This window comes from Syngnathus acus, chromosome 24, assembly GCF_901709675.1.
Source record: "Syngnathus acus chromosome 24, fSynAcu1.2, whole genome shotgun sequence".
Taxonomy (NCBI): domain Eukaryota; kingdom Metazoa; phylum Chordata; class Actinopteri; order Syngnathiformes; family Syngnathidae; genus Syngnathus; species Syngnathus acus.
In genome coordinates this window covers 2,029,545-2,050,698 of record NC_051108.1, presented here as the reverse complement: position 1 = coordinate 2,050,698, position 21,154 = coordinate 2,029,545, and the positions used below count along the sequence as shown (strand labels likewise).

Sequence of the window (21,154 nt, the reverse complement as noted above, 5' to 3'; positions counted from 1 at the left end):
CGTCCCCGTCGGTGCTAAATGGACTTATTTAATGGCGTCATCCCGCCGAGAAGGGCGCCGCCAAACACCTTCCGCCGGTGTAAATTGACCGCTCGCCTTCACCCCCGGAGAGATTTTTAGTGATGAGCTCATTTTTCTTTGCTCCGTGCACTCAGCACTTTTTTTCCGAAATGGCTTTTTGAGCACTGCGGGGCGCTCGCTCGCTCGCTGCGATTGAAAAGGGATTCCGCTGAGAGCTGAACAGAAAGGCACGGCGGGGTCGAAACTGCGAGACGACGACGCGGACATTTAGGTGAAGCGTCTCTCGGCAGCATCGGCATTTCTATCATTCTCCGATAATTAGCGCCTCTACAACCGCGCGGCGGCTAATTTGGCCTGAATGCATTTGCGCAGCTCGCCGCAATCCACCCCGCATTGCAATCAAAGCTCTAATTGTGTTTTTGGTAATTGAAACAAATTATTCACAGGAACGCAGATGCGGCCGAGTTGTTGTTATTAATGATCTCGTTTGTTTGCTTGCCTTTGTGTAAGGTGCATATTCGAGAACGAGTGGTTCAAACAGCGAGCATCAAAGTGTACGGATTGGGAATGTGCCCGTTCATTTTTTTTTTCATTCCGCATGATGATTTATGCAACTTATTATTTATTGATTACGCTGACATTCATCCGGCCGATAATTATCGCTTGACCTTTCCGCAAAAGTGCCGCGTGGAATTGATTGGAAACGTTAGCGGTGAGGACGCTTGACTTCTACAATTTCTTTACGACTAATCGCAAAGGTGACGAGGTTCGAAGCACACCCGGGGCTTTATTTTGATTCACAGCACTTATTTTCCAAATGATACGATGGGATCTTTGACGAACGTACACTGACGGCCCGCTGAGTTGCGGTTCACCCTTGGTGAATTTTCTCTATTTTCTGTCAGGGGAAGTCACTGCATGCCCTAAAACATTCACCGTCCTGAATATTTCTTATTCCGCCTGAGCGGTTTGCTTTATTCCCAGGCTCTTCGGTTTCCTTTGTGCTCCCGCTAATGGAGGCTAACAGTGTGGGAGCCTGTGCAATATCTCACCTTTTAAAAAAAAAAAAAAACATTTCTCCAAACTAGCCCCTGGTTTTATCCTTTGCCACATTTCTCTCAAACATTGCAAGTCACAAGTTCACTTTCCTGACCTTGTTGTTTTTCATTCCAAACGAGTCCTCGGTGGGTGCAGGTAGCAGGCCTCTTGACCCCCATCTCGCGACCTTCACGCCGGAGACCTCGCGATGAAGAATTGATGCACAGAGCAGGATTAGATGGAAAGCTTTGTTTTGGGAAGGGAATTGCTTCCTTGCTTGCTGTTGTGGCACATGATTTATATATATATATATATATATATGAGAATGAATTAGATTAAAATGACTCACTTTTGTATATTTATAGGTGCACATGGGAGTCATTTGAAATTTGGGGGTGACTACACCACACAAGGGGAGCGTGCGCCGCCTCCAAATGCCCCGTAAGAGCATTAAATACGTCACGTCTAGCAGCTACCTGGCATTACTGAAGGGAAGCGATTTTTCCCCCCCCCTCTGACTAGGAACAGTAAATAATAATAATTCCTCCCAGCTGGACGGTAGATTAAAGCGATAATTCAGCTGAAAAGCCCCGAAAGTGACACGATGACTGCAGGCATTGGAGCGATCGTACTGCGTCCTTTCTCACAATGTCTCATTTTGTGTCACACTTCACATCAATTATTCACCGCTACGCTTGCTTGGTGTTAGCGGGATCCATTTGGCACGTTGTCTTGTTTCACGTTTGGGATGATGAAATGCTGTCAAAAGGGATGAATTCAATATCGACACTGTCACTGGCAACGTTCCGATCGTGATGAAAAGAGGACAGGACTACAAGCACCAGTAACTTTTGATTCTGTAACAATTTGTGACAGCACACAAGGAAAACTGGCCAGCCAAAACCAATATTTTTATGCTAAATTTCCACCGCTGCATATAGACAATGAAAAGGAATTCTAGTAATGGATAAAAAATGCGAGCAATAAATGTCTTTCAATATGTCCGTGCTTCAATGCAGCGAAGGGAAACGGCATCGTTATTCACCCCGGCAAGCCTATAGCTCATTTCTTTACTTTTACAAGAGTCTTGAAATCCTGGTTTTGAGCTGATGGAGGGGGAAGAAAAAAAAAAAAAAAACACTTTATCCACTGGCTCAAGCTGTCAGAAGCAATTGTGGCCTCAGCTTTCTTATCGGGCTGGAGATCCACTAGCTGATTGAAAGTTCACTCTCATGACAGGCTGGCTGCCGTGTTGCATTGACCTCGATTGAATCTGGGGAATTTTTTTTTTGGTATAAAATTGACAATCAGGCCTTATTTCATAATTAATACAGAGTAGGAATTCTAATATAGTTCACTACTGTCGCCATCGCTCATTCTCCATGTTGTAAAAAAAAATAGAATAAAAAAATGCCTGAAAAATTAAATTCTACTCTTCACCTCGAGATGAAAGGCTATTTAAGCATTATTTTTTTGGGTAATATTTTAACGCCCTATTAATTTTATAATCTCCCTACCTAGTCAAGTGTTAGCTAGTTAACGAGCTCTATGCATGCGAGCAGCCAAGATTTTATTCGGTGCAAAAGGTTTCAGTGAGACTACAGATATCTGTCCAAAAACTTTGCCAGTACATTAAAAATAAATCCATGAACTTTTGCCCACCCAACACACACACACACACACACACACACGCCTCATGGGCATTTTGGCTTGCGTTTTCCTCGCCATGTGACCTCCTGGCCTCAGCGAGCTCAGCGACAACCACTAGCCAGCAGCTTGAGAGAATACAAGCGCCTAACACTGGATTTTCTGTATTTATTTTTTTTTTATGTCGATGTAAAAACTTTGAAAGGCGCACGGTGGAGGACAGCCAGAAGCACTTTGGAGAAGCGGTGGCCAAAAAAGCCTCCAGGCTTAGACGAGCAGAACAACTCGCCAGGGTCAGGTGTACGATATTGACCTCCCGCGGGTACTTACACCACGCCGCCGCTATTTCTTTCTCAGCCTCGTGGCCGTCAAAATAATCATCACCCTAATAATAATAATAATGCATTTTTCATTTCCACGCTCCAGCGCCCGTAAAAAGTAACAAACAGGCGCGCTGTGTAGCTGTTTAAAGCGACATGCAAATCATTTCATTGTCAGCGCATGCGGCTTGTTATGCCTGCCGGATGTTTAATTCATAAAGGAGAGATTGAATTATCGTGCGGATTGGGACCCCTGAGCAGATTTTTATAATAAAGCGGCTGCGAGTCTGTCGTAAAGACTAATACAAGGTGCGAGTGGAAAAATACCGTTCATGTGCGTTCAGGAAAGCGCAAGCTTGCCTCTTGGTATGTTGTTAATGGATGTTTTGTCTCCATCCGTCACATTTTTTTTTCTTCTTCTATTATTATTTGGACCTCGTGTTGCCTCTTGTGCCTCCCAGCTCTCACACACACACACACATACATATATATGTACACACACAGGCGCACACAGTTCACAAAAAGGATTCTCATTAAAGAAACAAAGTTGCACACGATATTTATCTGCATGTCTGCTTCTTTGCATAGCAATTTATATCGAATGTTTCCATATTGGAGTCCAAGGAAGAAACATTTGCACGGAATACTGAATGTACTCGGTTCATACAACAGATAATATTTTCTCTAATAGTGACATATGGCAATTGTTGCCTTGATATGTTTCATAAAATAAATAAAAATAAGACGGAAGATTGTAATTTGCTAGGTAAAAAGCCGTCATCGGTCATTGCAAAGCGGTACCAAATCCTGTGGACGTCATTTCCCAGCAGGCCTTTGGTTCTTATCTGAGCCCGACAGATCTGCACAAACATTTAATTACGGTGACACGGGTCATAAATTAGCGCTTATCAAGGCCATTGTTAATGACTGGCGCTGCCGTAACGGGCCGAAGATGAGCAGACAATAGGTGACCTTTGACGCTCCTCCGAGAAGACAAATGAGCTGCGTGACGGCCAACGTGAACTCTCACAATGGAGCCTCCGGCTCTTGTTAGCCCCGCCCCTCCCTCGCAGGTGCGACCTTTATATGACTTTGCTTTGAAACAAACCAACATGATTTCTGTGTCCTGGTTGATTGAAATTGTCAACCGCGGCGGCGTCATGACCAAAACAAAACGAGAATTACAAGGACTTCTCCTACTCGAGGGAATCGGTTGTGTGTTTTATTGATGCCGACCTGCCGAATACAAGAAACACAACGGATACGAGTTGATTTCATTCCTTCAAAATTATTTTCCGTGATTTGAAAGTGAAAGTGTCACGTTGACCGAGAGTCCGATGGACACTGATAAGTGCCTCGCAGCTTTTTGAAGTGAGTGCAAATGGAGCTTGATTGATTTGAGCGCTAAAGCACTCCGAGTGTGCGCGTGTGTTGGAGGCGGCCGAGCGATGGGATTAATGTTTGCTATAATTGGGGTGCTGCGAGGTCAATGTTGGATTCTTAATGGGGTTCTTCATTCGGAAGGTGCGAGGGCAGACAAGGTGCCGTCGCATGGACAAAAACAAAATGGCGACGGTGATGTCATTGACCACTTTTACTATCTAGCTCTGACCAACAATGCTAACTCAATAAATTCGTCTCGGGATGGATCGCGTCGAAAAAATATTTTGGGGACAAATAAGGTGTTGTACGCAATCCACAATACAGCCCGAGTGGAGCTCGGAGCTCGTTGTGCTTCTATACGTTGGGATCCCCGCAGCTTCGCCTGCAGTGTCAAAATGGAAATGATGGACAGGCAATCTATATGGAAATGGTACACAGGTCTAACAACACACTGGATCCTGTAGGCTTTATGGACAGCCTTGCTCTTAATCTGTGTGGGAGGGGGGGTGGGTGCGTGTGTGTGTGTATGTGTATTGTTGAGCTTTGACACATCCATCAGCTTTAAAAGTTCGCAACTGCCTCATCTTTCTGTAAAAACAAGCTTTTTTAAAAATAAAAAAATAAAAATCCCGTTTATTGAATCAAAAGAGAGTGGCTGCAAAATATTAGGACCAGCTGCACTCTACTATTACGAGAGCCGCGTCACACAAAGTCATGGGAAGACGCCAATGTACGGCCAGTGTAAAAGTGCTGGGTTGTTTCCATGGCAACAGGTCAATCTACGAAAACCTCCACGCCACAGATGTTATATTTCCAACCTCTGGTCAAAGTGACATCACAACACATGTATGGGCTTTTTTTTTTTGCTTGAAAATGTCAAACACCAGCACCAAAGGTTAAAGTAGCAAAGGTGCAAAAGACAGGTGAAGAAAAAGTTGCATTTTCTTGTCAGAGGTGCAACTGCTGCTATAAATAGGTCACCCCATTTGATTGGCGGCTTGAACAAAGCGCTGGCGTCATTCGACGTCTCGCGGCTCGGGTCGGGTCTTGGCATCAAAGCGCGTTTCCTCCCCGAAAGCCCGACGAGCAAACTGTCGCGACGAATGAATGACGCTCCAATTGGCTTCCATGTTCACCTGAGGATGATCTTGGCGCAAAATAACAGAGGCGGCAGGTAAATCTGAGAAATGAAATCGTCTCTGAAGGGTCCGCTCACAATCTATTTGGGAAAATATCATGTTAGGGGGGGGAGGGGAACAAAAAAAAAAAAAAAAAAGGAAATACCACCATTGTGGTCTTGTTTTTTTTTTTATTCTGTTTGAATCAAATGCGTTCAAGCAGGGAAGGTGGAAAAACACCGTTTGTGCTGTTTGATAAAAGCTGGCTATAACGAGGCAGCATGAAACACAGCCTCCTCCTGCCCCTCGAGTTTTTTTTTTTGTGTGTGTGTGAAAGGAAAAACTCTCAAACACAAACAAAGAAAGCGAGAGAGCGAGCGACGCCAGCCTCCGTTGCTGGAGGGGGCTTGAAGAGCTTTCCACATTGTTTTTGATCAACTAGTGCACCTCACGTCGCCATTTTTTTTATACAGAGTAGAGATGACAATAAATAAATCTTCCATTAAATGGTACGAGATAACTCAGGGCGTCCTGCGAGTAGATTAACTTTTTCAAATTCTGCGACGAGAGCTAAAATTAGCCCTCCCTTGACGAAGCTCTACGCAAGCGACGGGGAATTGTGGCATCCCGAGGCGTCACAGCTATACCGAGACAGCACAGACATAACTCCGGGAGGGGGGAAAAAACACAAATATTTGCCTCGCAAATGAAGAATTTGCGGCAGCCAAAAACTCTCCAAAGCAATTACCGCCCGCCGTCTAAGATAAAACACCCCGGGAGGCCGGAAGAAGGAAGAGAAAAACGAGGAGGGGGATGATGGTCTATTCTTAGGAACCTAAAAGGTCCCTTTGGACAGGAACACAAAGATGGATCCCCCTGGTTTTGGACAGAGATCCCAAGCTAGCTTCTCATCAAGCAGCGAGTCAAAATAAATGAGCAACAGGTAATAATTTGTATTTTGAGAATTATTACTAAAAGGATGGTATCATTGCCTCCAGTGTGCAAAGTGAAAGCCAAAATTGGAACGTCCAGTGAAATCAATGTGGGTTTTTTTTTTTTAACGAGTAAATCCTGGTCTTAATGGTCCGTGCTAGCCGTAGTAGTCGAGTAAAAATAAACGCTTCGGGGTCTTGATGTGCAAGTGGGAGTTTGCACACTCCATTACTCATGCACAGACCAAACACGGAGTACGATTCCTCTTTCTTTTTCATTTTTCTTTTAACCGCCACCCAACCCAACCTCGCCCTCCATGTAGCCGCTCCATCTCATTAGCTATGATAGTCAATAAAAAGCAATGAGCATTAGTAAACACTCGGAATTTTCCTCAGGAGCGCTAATGGCCTCCGACGTGCAGGCAGATACTCTCCATGTAACGTTGACAACTTCATGGATTCAAAGTCCTCCGCCCTCGCTCGCTCTTCTCCGCCCCCCCCCCCCCCGCCCTTGTCTCATTCACTTACTTTGCCTAATTCCCATTCCACCTTTCCAACTTCCTCCATCTGCAACTCACGATGTCATCTGCGAACATCACGCTCTGCGGGGATTCCTGTCTAAGCTCATCTGTCAGCCCATCTATCAGCTTGGCAAGCAGGGGGACGCGAGGAGCCCATCCCTGACGCAATCCCATCTCCGTTCCAAACTCCTCGGTGACACCCATAGTACTCTCAGACAAGCCCCGCATGCTTCTAATATGCTTTCCTCCGTTCCTGTCCTGGTTCCAAAATTTCGTCCAATGAAATCCGCCCCAGTTATTTTTCTCTCTCACTCTACCAGAAGTGCTTTGTTGAGCTACTTCCTGAATATTTCCCTCTCATGTAGTTCACACGATACCCGCGACCTCAATTTGGAGCTTGTGACCGCATCGGACAATCTTTTTCCCTCCGGGGCGTTCTTAAACTCTTCCTCTGCGATAACCCCGTCGTCAAGAATTCTTTCTACCTACTCCACGATGAAACGAAGCTTCTAAAAAACAAAAATCGAGCCTCACTACCTTTTCCACCTGTACTCCTAGCAACCTTCTCCCTAATCATTGGTCATCTCCGACCCATAATAGCGGAACGAAGACAGAAAGTGTCGAAATAAGGAAAGGACGATAATAAGAAAGGAACCGTGTAGCTTCCATCCATCACTCCCTCAATTAACATTTGATCAGGATGGACGGTAGACTGAATTGACGTTTCATTAGCGACCGGCCCGGCGTAGCATCGTGTCAGTCATGCTAATGGCCAGCGATGTCGCCGTGCCTCTCTTTTTGATTCGTTTCACTGTTCATTATTATTTATTATTATTCATAACAACACACTTGCTCTGTCCCTGACTGCAGACTTCATATCGTGTCTACGATTTAAATAAATAACACATTTGAATGCTGTTGCAGGTCATTTCAATTGGAAACTAGCAAACAAAGCGAGCGCTAAATAACAAATATCTACAGAGCCTAAGAACTATAAATAAAATACCCGATTTGAATAAAATACCAAATAAAATAAAATACCAGAGCTATGCTAGTTTGCAGCAATGTGCTGTTAGCATCAGGTAGGTGGACGCGGGGAAAGGAGGGGGGTGCACTATAAATCAATCTATCATCTTCTGGACCCTCGACATGAGCGCCATCTTGCAAACAGTTGGCCATTTAACGCTTGGCCTGAAAGCTATTGAGTGTGAAAAGAGCGCTAATTGGCAAATCAAGGAACAACATAGGAGTGGAGACGATGGAGCTCGGCTCAATCAATGACTCGCTGAATGGCGTGGCCGTTCTCATTCAGCCGGACAGTGAGCGATGTCCGCCGTGACTCTCGGGTGGCTTTGGCGGGAGGGCGGGGGGTCTATGACCTTTAAACTACGCAGAAGGGATGTTACCTATGGCCCTCCCCTGGCACGGGCGATCGATGCCGGCGCGAGACCGAGGGAGATCAATGGCGGGTTTAATGTAGTCCATAGCAAACATTGGCTTTTTCTACATGGCTTCTCTCTGCACAATTGTCTAGCCTCTTTAGCAATGTGCGTGCCAAACCATTCCATTAATGAAACAAACGTCCCAATATTCCTTGATTTTTAAAATTTTTTTTTTTTAGATGTGACTTTTTCTTTTTTCCCTGTTAAAGTCGGATACTTTATCAAGACAAATGTCAACATTTGTCCAGACGACTGAGGCCTAGTCATGCCAAAATGTCACATTTACATTCTTTTTGCAGGGGGAGCCTCTCAAGTGAGATGTGCACACACCCTTAAGGTGGATATGCTTCGACTGATAATATGAGCGATAACCTTCGCTTGGTTATAATGTTAAAATCCTGACCTTAAATCTGAGGAGTACACGAAATAAAATTGGCAAATATCTACAACTTGAAATAGCAGTATTTTTGCTCAACTCGAAGTACACAACAAGATAAAATAAACATGACATTGGTTGTAATGGCGAAAAAAAGCCAAGTAGTAGAAGTTTAGTTTAAAAGCTGCACTGCCCTCTAGTGGCGCGTTACGTGTTCAGACATGTCTATTGTGTTCTCACCTTATTCTGAAGTTCTTGTTGGGTCTCCATGATCAACTTCTTCTGGTGCCTTTATGGGCCTTTTTTTCCCGGCAGCCTGATCAGTGGCAGATGGTGGCTGGTCGGTTGGGGGGGATTTTAGGGACCCCATTTGCTTTATTCGACCCTGTGGGAGAGGGGAAAGTGATGAACTGTCACATTTAAATGCAACTTTATTCAGAGTATTGTCCCCTTTCATATGGGGGGAACTGTGCCATTAAGAGGGGGACAAAATTGTGAAATTTTTTTTTTTTGGTTTATGATTGACAGCAGTTGATTTACAGCACATTTCAGTTGGTGACCACAAGAGGGCAGCAAAGTATTAGGATTACACCGATGACGCGCAAAGTGCTCCTGGCTGTCAACAAACACACATTTGGTGACCAAACTTGGAATTCATTGCGTTCTAAAAGAGTCCCTTGGGTTTAAACCTTCTAATTTATCCTGCAGAAGACAAACTCACACACCCAGCTGGCACTAGTTTACACATTTCGGATGTCATGCATGGTTTCTTGTTGTAAAGAAGAAACACACAAACACTAACAAACTAAATTACACATTTAACATCTTAATCTTGTTCCTCTTCAGGAAAGAAAAGGAGCACTCTGGAGAGAGACTGAATGTCATTTATATTTTGTATACATAAGGAAAACAAAGGAGGAGGGAGGGGGCGGGACCGAGAGGGGCTTGGGGGTGGTTTAAGGAGCCTTTGATGATGCTTAAATGAAGGCTGAGGGTATTTTGGAAACATAATAACTGAAATTAAAACGCTTTTATAAATACCTATTTTTATTTGGTTCTGTATTTCGTTCCAGAGACGGTCACAGACGGACTGAAATGGCTTTTTACGAGGCTCGGTGATGGATATAATAGTGCGCTTATCTTTATGGGCCCGGTGTCCATGCACGCATGTGAATGTGCACACGCGTGTATTGTGTGTCTACTATATCAAGAAGTGCAAAAAAAAAAAAAAAAAGGTGGTTGTGGTGGGGGTTGCCAGAGATTAAAAAAGGGTGTGTTAAGTGTTCCCAAGGCAACCTGCTGCCGCTACTTGGTCCTTGCAAAGTGCTCCCCCCCCCCACACCCCTTGTTTCATCTGGAGCACCTGCACGCTGTTTGCTCGGGCCACGCTGATTATTTTCATGATCTCTCGGCACACGGCAGGCTCGGATGCGTCCGACATCCCCTCCCCGCCTCATCCGTTTGGACAGCTGCAAGTGAGGTCCAAGAACAAGTCGGACGTGCCAAAGAAACACAAAGAAACCTGAAGAGCAACAATCAGAGATGCTCAGTGGCCTCCGGGCTGTGGATCCCTCGCCATGAGCCTAATTTAGGGAGGCTTGTCAAAGCCATGGGGGGGTCTCAGCAGGGAAAGGTTGGAGTGAAGGCCACGAGCGGAATTACAGTCGACCTCAACCTATTTGCAGTTCAGTGAGTGAACAATGGTGCTCTTTTCAAGATGCCACAAGATGGCTCCAAAGTCCTGGCAATTATGAAAATAACAATCGGTGTCAAGGAAGTCAAAGTGGAAAGTGCAGGTTTGCGATTGCTTTTTGTTATGCGATTATTTTCTTTGGTGGTATCGCAAAAAGGAATGATATAGTCTACAAAAGGTCTTGAACTAGCTCAGTGAATGAAATAATACAAGATGGCTCCCGCATGTCCTGTTAGTTCCAATAACGTAGGAACGCGCCGCTCTCTCCTTCCTGATTCTCAGGCTGGCGAGGAAGGAACCGCCGTCTGGTCGCACGGTGCTTGCCACTTCCCCTCGGCCCCACCCTCACTCTCCTTTCTTGCCTTATTGTTGTTATTGTTGTTTTCCCTCAACGCTCTCCCACGTGGACTGGCGCAAACGTGGCCAAATCCCAACGAGCGACATTTGCAAAAATGTGCCTATTCGTCATCTGCTTTTATTTCATTTTTTTAATAATCCAATCTTTTAAGAATGTTTTATTTTGTTTTCCTTTTCTTCTTTATGAGTCCCCACAGACGCGTGTGCTCTAACAAAATTGAGCGGCGTGGGCCATTAGCCGCCCGCCACAACTCAAGGTAGCCAGCAGCCAAAGCGCTGCTGCATTATTAACCAGCTGCACTTGTTTACACTCTCCCAGTATGATATGGACGCACATGTTGTTTACTCTCCGACCGTCCCCTACCCCACCACCACCTTCTCATCCAATAAGGGGGAAAGAAGATGGCACTCGAGTTACGGGCAACAATGGTGGCATTTAATAGGAGTCGTGGTCGCTAGGCAACGGCCGCCGGACGGACTGGTGTTGGATTACTGATCGTTTCATAATTAATTAGGGATCATGAATAATTGATTGAGAAGTGTTGGGTAATTTACAGTCGTGTGTAAATGGGACCCACTTCGCTGCCCTGACCCAAGTGCGTGTGTGTGTCTTTGTTAGTACAAATTAGTGTGTAAAGTACCAAGGGACAATTTTACAAAACAGCACTTTCTGAGTGTGAGGTTCCAAAATTTGAGGGCTTCTTTTTTTTCGTCCAATTTTTGGGGTAATATTTTGAGCATTATTGTTTTGATTGTGTGCACAAATACCTCATGTCTGGACTTGTGCCACTCCCGATAACAAATTCCTGCCAGATGACTCAGTGCACTGTATGATAGACACAAAACATGGCGGCAACTATTCACCTCGAGTTTCTCTCCTTTTGCTTTTCCATCTTTGATATGTGAAGTTACAAAAGCACCATTGCTCTGGATGTTGGCATGGAAACATTAATGAGGGGCGGGGGATGCGTGCGTGTGCACAATTGGAAAGAGAAGCCAAAGAAGAGAAGAGGATGGAGGTGAGAGGTAGACGAGCGGCGTGTGGGAGTTTGAGTGGGCCGCAGAGCGAGCGGGGGAGAGCGAGAGAGGATGGTGTGGTAGATCAGGGGCGAAGGATTGATGGAGCTGAAAGGAACCAGAAAGAAAAAACAATCATAAAATCCGACTTAAAGACATCTATTGTGACGCTTGTTTTTCAAATGACCCAAAACTTTCCAAGAAAGTGGCGGGAGAAGAAGTCATGGAAAGAAATGGACACCGCGCCGTTCAGTTTGAGCGGGAGACGGATAAAAGGTGGCGAGGGAAGCGAACAAAAAGCCGTCAAAAGAAAACAGAGGAGGCGGTTGAAAGGCGATGCAGATTAGCGGCGGTATCGTTTTCCTCCTCCGAGGCCTTCGTCGCTGCCACCCCGAGTTTCTTAGAAATTAAAATGTCGTTTTTTTTCCACAAATGATGAGGCCCGGTTTTAAATGAGGTTAGCAAAGGAGAAGCGAACGGGCCCGCCCGTTTACTGACGAGCTTGACAGGACGTAAAAACGGCGGACAGTTTAACGGCGGGCCTGCGGTTCGTTGCGTCTGTGTTTGTGTCTCGCCTCGACAACTTTGGAACTCGCCTCGGTGCTGGCTGATGACCTTGCCGGAGGTCTCCGCACTTGTCCGAGGGTTAATGTTTGGACCGCGTGACGAGCGGCAGGCAGGTTTACAAGCAGAGAGTCAGGAAGGATGTACCTGAATAAACACGCAGCTCGTCCTACCAAAAAAAAAAAAAAAAAATGGAGGTAGCCGTTCTCTTTTTACGCCGTGTAAATGTTTGAGATTGCTCATTAGCATTGGTGTTGGATTTAAGAGAGGGAATACAGAGGGCTCATGTAAAGTTGTGGTTGGGTTGGGGGTGCATGGGGTTAGGACCCCAGGGAGCCATCAGGGACGTGCCCTGGGAAGAGACATCATGTCACGGCGATAAAAAAAACATACACACCCTGTCAAGCGGCAGGGGGGGAGAAATGGAGAGGGGAGGGGCAGGGGAGAGGAGAATGACCGCACTTGAATGAACACAGAACAGCGGACAGAAAAGAAAGCAGTGTTTAGTTTTTATCTCAGAGCATTTTATTTATTTATTTACTTTTGTTATTTTTTTAATATCTTACTGTTTGTAAAATTTCTCTTGTCTGTTATTTCATTTTTTCTTTTATTGTTTAAATCTTTAAATCTAAGTCTGGGGGGGGGGAAAAAAGCCCCCGCCCCTCCCTTTTTAAAACCGAGTCCAGATTAAAGAGGAGTAAGCGATGGTGTGATCATGTATCACTTCCGTCGTACTGCCAAGTTTCAGACGTAAACACCTTGTGTTATATTGGCTGCGTTAAAGTGGAATGTGTGGCAAGACATGCAGGTGGATGTAAAAAATGTTTTTGATAGATAAAAAAAAAATTAAAAAATGCCCCCATCAACCTTCTAACCTCTACTCGGCCATCCCCGAGCTCAAGAAGGAAAACAAACCCCTGGACTCTGTCCCACATGTGTCCCCACCAAGCTCTGGGACCACGATCAAAGCTTCTTCCTTTTTCTTGCGGGATCAAACGAGGTTGGAATATTTACTGCTTTGTTTGGTGCCGGCCGGGCAGTTGGGTCCCCTTTCAGACAGGAAGGATGCCTCACTGGCGGTAATAAACAACAACTAACGGCCGCTCCGTCACGACATCCTGAAGATCATCTCTGAAATATCTTATCAAGGTCATTTGACACCTCGGCCTGCCTTATCGCTCGCCATAAAGCTCGATTAAGAAGCGGGACGGCAAACAAGCAAATATTTCATACGAAGCGAGCATATGGTTACTGTTTATTGGTTGGGTTCGTTTTATAACTGTGATTAAAAAAAGACAACTAAAGTCCATTATGAAAGGGCTGAAACAGATGTTTTATAGCCCACAGGGCAGATAAAGCACAGCAGTGGGTTTTCCACAGAGCACTTAAAGCCCCCATTGACAAATAAAGCAGATTTTCTCCGATATTATTTTCGATTATCTTTGCAATCTACAAATGGAATTAGGCTACAGAAAGATTTCATTATTTTATCGTGTTTTAAACATGACAGGGAACAATGTTGGGGATGCGGAGTCCCGCAGGGATGCGACTCGAGTCCCCTTGCATGTTATTCCAATCGTGCTGTGAACCGTAGCATTTGTCTTCACACCCTTTGTTGCAGCTTGACCACTTTTGGCAACAGGTAGTGCGAGTTTGGCTAGCGTCCCCTCCGACCGGCAATTTTAAGGACTGCTCTCTGTCCCCAGCTGCTATCTCAGCCTCACAATCCAAGTGTGAATATTCATTAAGTCGGCCCCCGTAAGCGTTAGCCTCGCCAGTATTTGTATTGCGGGGCCACGGGGATCTCATTAAAGCGCTCCGGGTTCCGTTTATTGCAGGCAAATATGGAATGTGTTTTTCCATGCGTCCCTTATGAGAGCTCCATCATACACGTTGCTTCAATTAACCAAGTTTGCGCTGGAGAGAATGTTGGCTCAGACTCATCAAAAGCGAAGATCCCTCGCTGACCCCCCAATAATTAGCTTTCTTCAACCTGGAAGCTTTGGATGGCACAGAGATGCTGAGCAGTCTCGACATCCTGGTCTAGGGAACAGTCGGAGGCCTGTTTCCTGCCGACACCCCTTTCGCGGATCCAACGCCAACAAATCGCTCGTTTTAAGCCGAGCTCCTTGCCGAGTGGCGTACTTAGCAAAGAGCTTTAATTCCCGGCTATGTTTTGCCCAATCCTGTTAGTCAAACAGGGACCCCTGACTGGGCAAGAGGAGATTGGGCGCAAGGCGTACCAACAGATGGTCCAATGCCCTTAGTTTGTTTCCACTTGCAAATGAAAGTGGTTGAAATAGAATCTGGAATAAATGACATTTTGTTCATATATTTCTATTTTACCATACGATTATTATTTGGATGATACGATTATTCCAGGCGGGTCGATTGGGCACACCGTGTTGTGTTGCGTGTCTAGCACCGGGGTACAATTTCACACCATTGTGTCCCACCCGGGCCGGTAGCGCCGTTTATTCTTGAGGGCATCATGGGAATGCCTTTTCCACTATGAATGAGCGACGGCTGATGATTTAAACATACTTCCTTCATGCTGGCGATTTATGAGGGGCCTGGCGCGGGAAGTGGGTGTTTTTTTGTTTATCATTTTCCATTCACTGCATCAAAGATGTAAGGGAAGCCTTTGTGTCCCCCCCCCCCCCACAACCTTAAACATAGGCCTCAGCTACTTATTAGATTTATGTGTCACGAGCGCCATATTTAGCAATTGTTTGATTGACAATACAATGATTGGTTTCTTTTTTGTACGACTGTTTACGTCCCACTCGTCGGGTTCTTCAAGTCAACATCATTGCAGCACTGTAAAGATTTTCTAATATATTTGATCTTAAAATTTTATTAATAATATAATAATTATGAAAATAATATTAAATATCAAATATAAAAAATAATATTAAAATAAAAATGATTTTATCGATCATAATCTATTCATTCTATTTTATGCAGCAAAGGCCATTTTCCACACCACACACATGCCCGGTAGGCTTCGCTCAGCTGATGTTACACAGCTGGCCGCCGCTACCGCCGCGGGATACCCGACGCTGCCGCTGATGGATGTACAAGTGTAACATGACGGCTCCCTCCTTTCATTGGACATCCGGCGGATTGCATCCAGACACACGCCGATAAAAGCGACTGGGTTACACACACGCGCGTGTGTGCGTGCTCACACTCGCTGCAAACACGCATCCTTCATGCATACTTTTATATGAGCTTCTTTGTCAGGCGAGCCATTATGGGAGTGGGGATGGCGATCACTTTCCTACTTGGCATCAAGTATTCATCTTGACTAAACCTGCCGGTCAAGGTCCATTAGGGAGAATACTTGCTTATTTGCAGGGATGGAAAGTAACAAGGCACAAATCCTCCATTGAATGAGCCAAGTAAAAATATTGTTGAATTTTCACAAGTAGAATTTATATTTTTTGCACTATTCTTCCGTTTAAGTACATTGGGGGGTTTGGGGGGTGCCCACCACCTGCTCCATTTCACACATTGTGTCACACCTTAGGGGCCTCATGCCATCCCGCAACGCAATAATTACTCCGCCACACGTTTGGATGCCATCAAACTCAGCGCAGCATGGGGGGGGGAGCCCGGCTGTTGCCATGGCCACCATCACTCAGCAGACTTTGGAAGAGAGATGGCGTTGAGGTCTGTGATTGGCTACGGGAGGATTTTGACCAACGGATACTGTCGTTATGCAAGCGCGGCATCCGAATAGGCATGTGCTACTCGCCAAGTGAGAAAGTTGTCAGCGGAAAAGAGGAATCGGTATTTCTTCTCTCAGTTGCAATCCACTCCAGCACAAATTGACGTATATATTCCCTCAGCTGGCAAGTGGCTTGATTCGAAAACAAATGTGAAGTGGAGAGAAGCCGTTCAAGTCTATCAGGCCATCAAAGGAGGAGGAAAACATTTCAATCATCAAGCACAAACACGCTGCTCTGTTCAGATACCAGAAGCAAACTAATGTGAAACGGAAAGCGCCAAAGAACTTGCAGATACTGTACTGGGTCACTAATGGGGACCAGAGGTCTGCCTCGGACGTGATGCTGGCCAGAGGGCCAAAGAGTGATCCGGAGGGGTGGTGCTCATTAATGAGCCGCTCTAATCGTGCAATAAAAGGTCTAATTGTATCGACCAGCAAGAAGAAAGCCAAATGGGCACAAGTCCGCAGATGTGTCTGGACCCGGCAACATCTGCAAGCCGTTCGCTTAAAAAGCACTTTGGTGATAAAAAGATGCTTGCTTGGGCCAAAGTAGGATTTAGGCGTCATCTGCTGTCATCTAAGTTTGCTTGCATGACATTTTTGAATGCAAAAAAAAAATCCCTAGTAGTGATTATTTCCAAAATTCCTGAGATAAACCTCATGTGGAGCCCTCTTGGAATTTCCCCCCCTTTGCAACACCAATGTGGATAAAACTGTCAACATACAATCAAATGGAATCAAATTCGCCAAGAAAACGTCCACACGGAGCAAATTTTGCCAATGTGATTTCTCCGTACCTAATAAAGTGTCCCGCGAGTGCGTATACAACCGCTCCTGAACCTTCGTCCCGGTAGTTAAAAAAAAATGGCCGTGTGAATTAGCTGCTCGGGATAATTGGCCTGGACGTGAACGGAGCGGGGTGATGTGTGGCAGATGTATAGTGATTAACGCGGCCTGCATGCCCAGGCAAGGAGGACATTAGCAAAGCAAACAGCGTCCAGGGCAGCCGCCGTCGAGGGACCGGCTTATCGGGGTCCTTGGAACTCATGCTCAATTAGTGTGCGCCGACGTGGTCACCTCCGTATTTATTGCTGCTCGGGGGGGGGGGGGTTCTTCAGCCTCGACATGGCAGCTTGTGATTGACAGCTGCAGCCTTTGCCGTGACCCAGATGCTCTATGTAATAAATCGCATTTATAACAAAATATAAGCTGGTCAATAGCGAGAGTTCACTGAGGGTTTTAATCGGCAGCCTATTCAGGGACCCGGCGCTAACCCCGTGTACTTGCACTTGACATGCACGTTGGCACACAGTCGCCATTCTGACGTCCATTGTGGCCCGCTCTGTCATTACGGCTGAACAAACAATGGTCCGAATGAGCGCTGCCACTCTAAACAAGAGCCCAACAAAAGGCAGTCACATCCCCGGCCGGAGCGAAGGAGAGCACAAGTCAGAGCTGTAAATCATGCGGCGACCAGTGAAGTAAAGTTCATTTGCACACGCAGACGCTCTAAATCACGCCACAGTGGCGACCCGTGTCATTTGGCACCTTTGCCATGACCTCACCGTGAGGTCTCGCCAAGGGCCACATTGTACTTTTTTAAGATAAGTCTATTAATGGAATTGAATGATTTAATACTAATTGTAAGTCACAGTGGGGAGAGAAAAAAAATGCCAGCATTTTAATTCATTTCAACAAGCGGCCTGATATGCGGATAAATTCAGTTACTAAAAAGTATATTGTACGTTTACAGAGAACAGCTGTACCTAATGAAATGACCAGAGTATTGTATACTACAGCTAGTCGCTAGTTGGTGTAGTTTAGCATGAGGCTAGCTTGAAATGCCAATCAGAAATTGCTGTTAACGTTGTTCAACTGTTTTTAAAGAAACTGCATCAAGCATGAGCATTTGGCAAAAACGGAAGACAAAAAAAACGGTGTATAGTATTCTGTATTTCAACCCGCCCATCCTCAGAGGTAACAACACAAACACAGCAATTTATGACTATTTCCATGAGTCAGTGTTTTGCAAACAATTCGCACGAGCAGGTGCGTACGTTAGCGTAAAAAATGTTCCTCGAACACCATTAACCTCAAACATGTAATGCTTTGTGTCGCTTTGTTAGAGAACTCGCGAATGGAATTTTTTTTTCGCTAACAACTTTGTCTCGTTAGTAAGTTAGCTTAGCTTTAGCCTAGCATGAGACTAGCTTTTCTACACAAAACTGTAATCTGCACACGCAGAAAAACCTTGCGGAATACAATTTGTATAATGCTATTAGATCTTTGAGTGAGTCATGCTAGTTTGACATTTTCAGAAATTCAATTAGATATCTTTAGTTCAACATTTGATGCCGTCTCGCTAATACACTATTTTCGCAAGCAAAGGCAAAGTGGTGCCGTAACGTTCCATTTCCGAAGGAGATGCTATTAAATTTCCTTGATGAAGCAACAAAGAGCACCTTGGCTGTAAATCCAAGGCTAAAGTGGAACAATGTGTATCCCATAAGAGACAACCTTGCACAACACACACATTGAAATGTGCCGCTGTGACAAAACGCGTATAAAAACAACATTCGCTACAACAGCGCACAGTCGAGGGAGGAAAACGGCATGACACTATCAACATCCGTGGAGAGTCGTCCAAAGTGAAACGCTAATAAATGCCATGTGCAATTTTTATCTTTTAGTTGTGGCCTTTCCTGTGAAAACACACATTTGGGACGTATAGCGATATAATTCCAATATTTAAAACCACCCGTGGGCTCAATATGTCAAAGCAAAGTAGAGCAAAAAATAACAAGAGCGTGAATGTAAAATAAAATGACGACGTTTTTCCCTCTTGTTGGGATTAATTAGTTGCTGTTTAAAATGGATGCAAAAAAAAATTTTATAATCTTAGTGAGGGTACAGAATAAGTATTTGGCCACACTCTGTAAAAATGTGTTCAACTGCTACTGGTTAGCGACCACCCGCTTGCCAAATAGTGAGCGCCACTTCGCAGTGATAAAAAAATTCTCTTTGGTGCCGCCAATCAACACTTTGAGCCGTGGGAACCAGCAAGATGCCTTTCTGTACGTTTTTCAGACTGATTGTGAAGCAAACTGTTGTTTTAAGATAAATGTCAGACGTTTCTGCTGGCTCAGCGTGTCACTTAAGCGAGCCGTGCTGCCGAGTCGGCGCGTCGCCTATCGAGCGTCACGTTTCACCTCCTCCTTTGGGTACCCACTTCTAAATATCACTGTGCGGTGTCCAAGAAAAAGAAAAAGTCAAGTTGGGTTCAAAAGGCCCTCGGGGAGCGAGAAGCAGACATTTAGAACAATTTCTTACGAGGAGGAATATTGACCCACAAAGGCGCGTAATTCCTCAAGTCTGCAGGATCAAACGATATTTAAAAAGCACCTGGACATCGTACAGAGAGTTCCATGTGTTTTTTTTGTTTTTTTACAATGCCAAGCACTTCAAGGGTGCTGGGAAAGGTCCATGCAAGTCCACTCCGTCATTATTGTCTGCATGTGCGGCCACCCCATTGTGCCCACTACCCCCCCCCCCCCCTCCCTCCCCCACTAATGGTTTCAACAGAAGGCGGGCCACTTGAAATAAAAGAATAGTATTTCCGGCCCAGAAAAGAGGCATCGGTGAGCTCACTAAATTCACCTGGTGTGTAAAAAAATGACAGCTGCAAGAAGCCATGACGGGCTTTTTTTTTATAGTCAACCAACTAAACCGTCAACTGCGGTTTGTGACCCCAACTGCAATTTCCTATGAGGAAAATGAATTGGAAATTTGTCTTGGCTCAAAGTGCTTGTCGGATTTACACACCTCGACTTTCTAGGAGACCCCTGAAGCGATGTTTTGGAGAAAAATAGCTGGGGGTCAAACCATTTTGTGGTCACTGTCAACAAGCTGCAGCTTTTCTACTCACTACTCAGATGTTAGTGTACAACACACGCACACAGCCGCATGTATACAAAATGTCAGCTTTTAGTCATCACAAAAGTTTCTACTCTTATTTTTAATTCTATTGTGTTGTGCTCCGTTGGTCCCTGGAGGGGTTGAAGGGGGGGGGGGGGGGTCACGTCGTCAGGCAGATAAGGCCAACAATGCGCACAGGAGAACGCGGCCGGCAGCTAGCGAGTGCAAAACGCGCGTGTGATATTTTGATAAGGCGACATGTAAACTATTTGGACTGTTCTCGGTAAACACGCCAGTTACCCAAACGACCGCCTGTGCCATTGACGAGGACCGGCGGAAGAGCCGCCAATGTCAAATAGTCGAGCGACTGTGTAGGGCGGTTTGCCAGTTGGTCGCTAGCGCAAGATGCTAAGCTAGCATTCAGCCCCTGCACTACAAATTAAAATTCATAATGCTTCTTTATGCCAAAAAATGTGTGTTATTCCAGCCCATCTTTCTAGACTCGTCTGATGAGAATTTTGGACGCTGGTAGTTACTCCCTGATTGCTCTTTGGCCTGTGATGTACATGTTTGTGTGTGTGTGTTTTTCTTCTCCGCTCAAAAACCTAAATTGAGACAATCACCAGGCGAGCTGTCATTCTTCCAGCCACTGGAATGTTGGGGAAAACCTCCTTCACATTTCGGAGTCGGAGCAAAGTAGGGACGGAAAGCGATGGCGAGCGGCTAGCTCAGCGCTAACGTAAACAAAATGTTTGCCGTCTCATTCAAGCGTGCAAGGCGTTGCTTGAGTTGACTCCAAGCACGCGGCAAACCACACTCCAGATGGCACAAGTGATAAACACCCGCGACAAGATCCTACACGCGGGACAACCAGATGCACGTGGAAAAATGTCAGTCAAAACTACACGTTTCATTTTAAAGGAAAGATTTCTCATTTGTATGTCTGCGTAAAGTGCCTCGCTCTTCGCCGTGTCCGTGCTGACATCACGGGAATGACGGCAAGAAAAGAATGTCATACATTTTCAGAGCAAGCGTCACATGTAGAATTTGAGCTAATTGATCAGCAAACCTCGCCCA

General features: G+C 45.3%; 1 protein-coding gene across 2 annotated transcripts in view; it reads right to left on the bottom strand.

Annotated features, from left to right (window-relative positions):
• Positions 1-9,179, bottom strand: part of otofa (otoferlin a) — a 91,356-nt gene extending 82,177 nt beyond the window's left edge. For both annotated transcript variants that reach the window (XM_037244119.1, XM_037244116.1), the window contains exon 1: positions 9,039-9,179. The gene's annotated coding sequence lies outside the window, so the exon portion shown is untranslated. The remainder of the gene's footprint in view (positions 1-9,038) is intronic.
• Between the last annotated feature and the right edge of the window lie 11,975 nt (positions 9,180-21,154).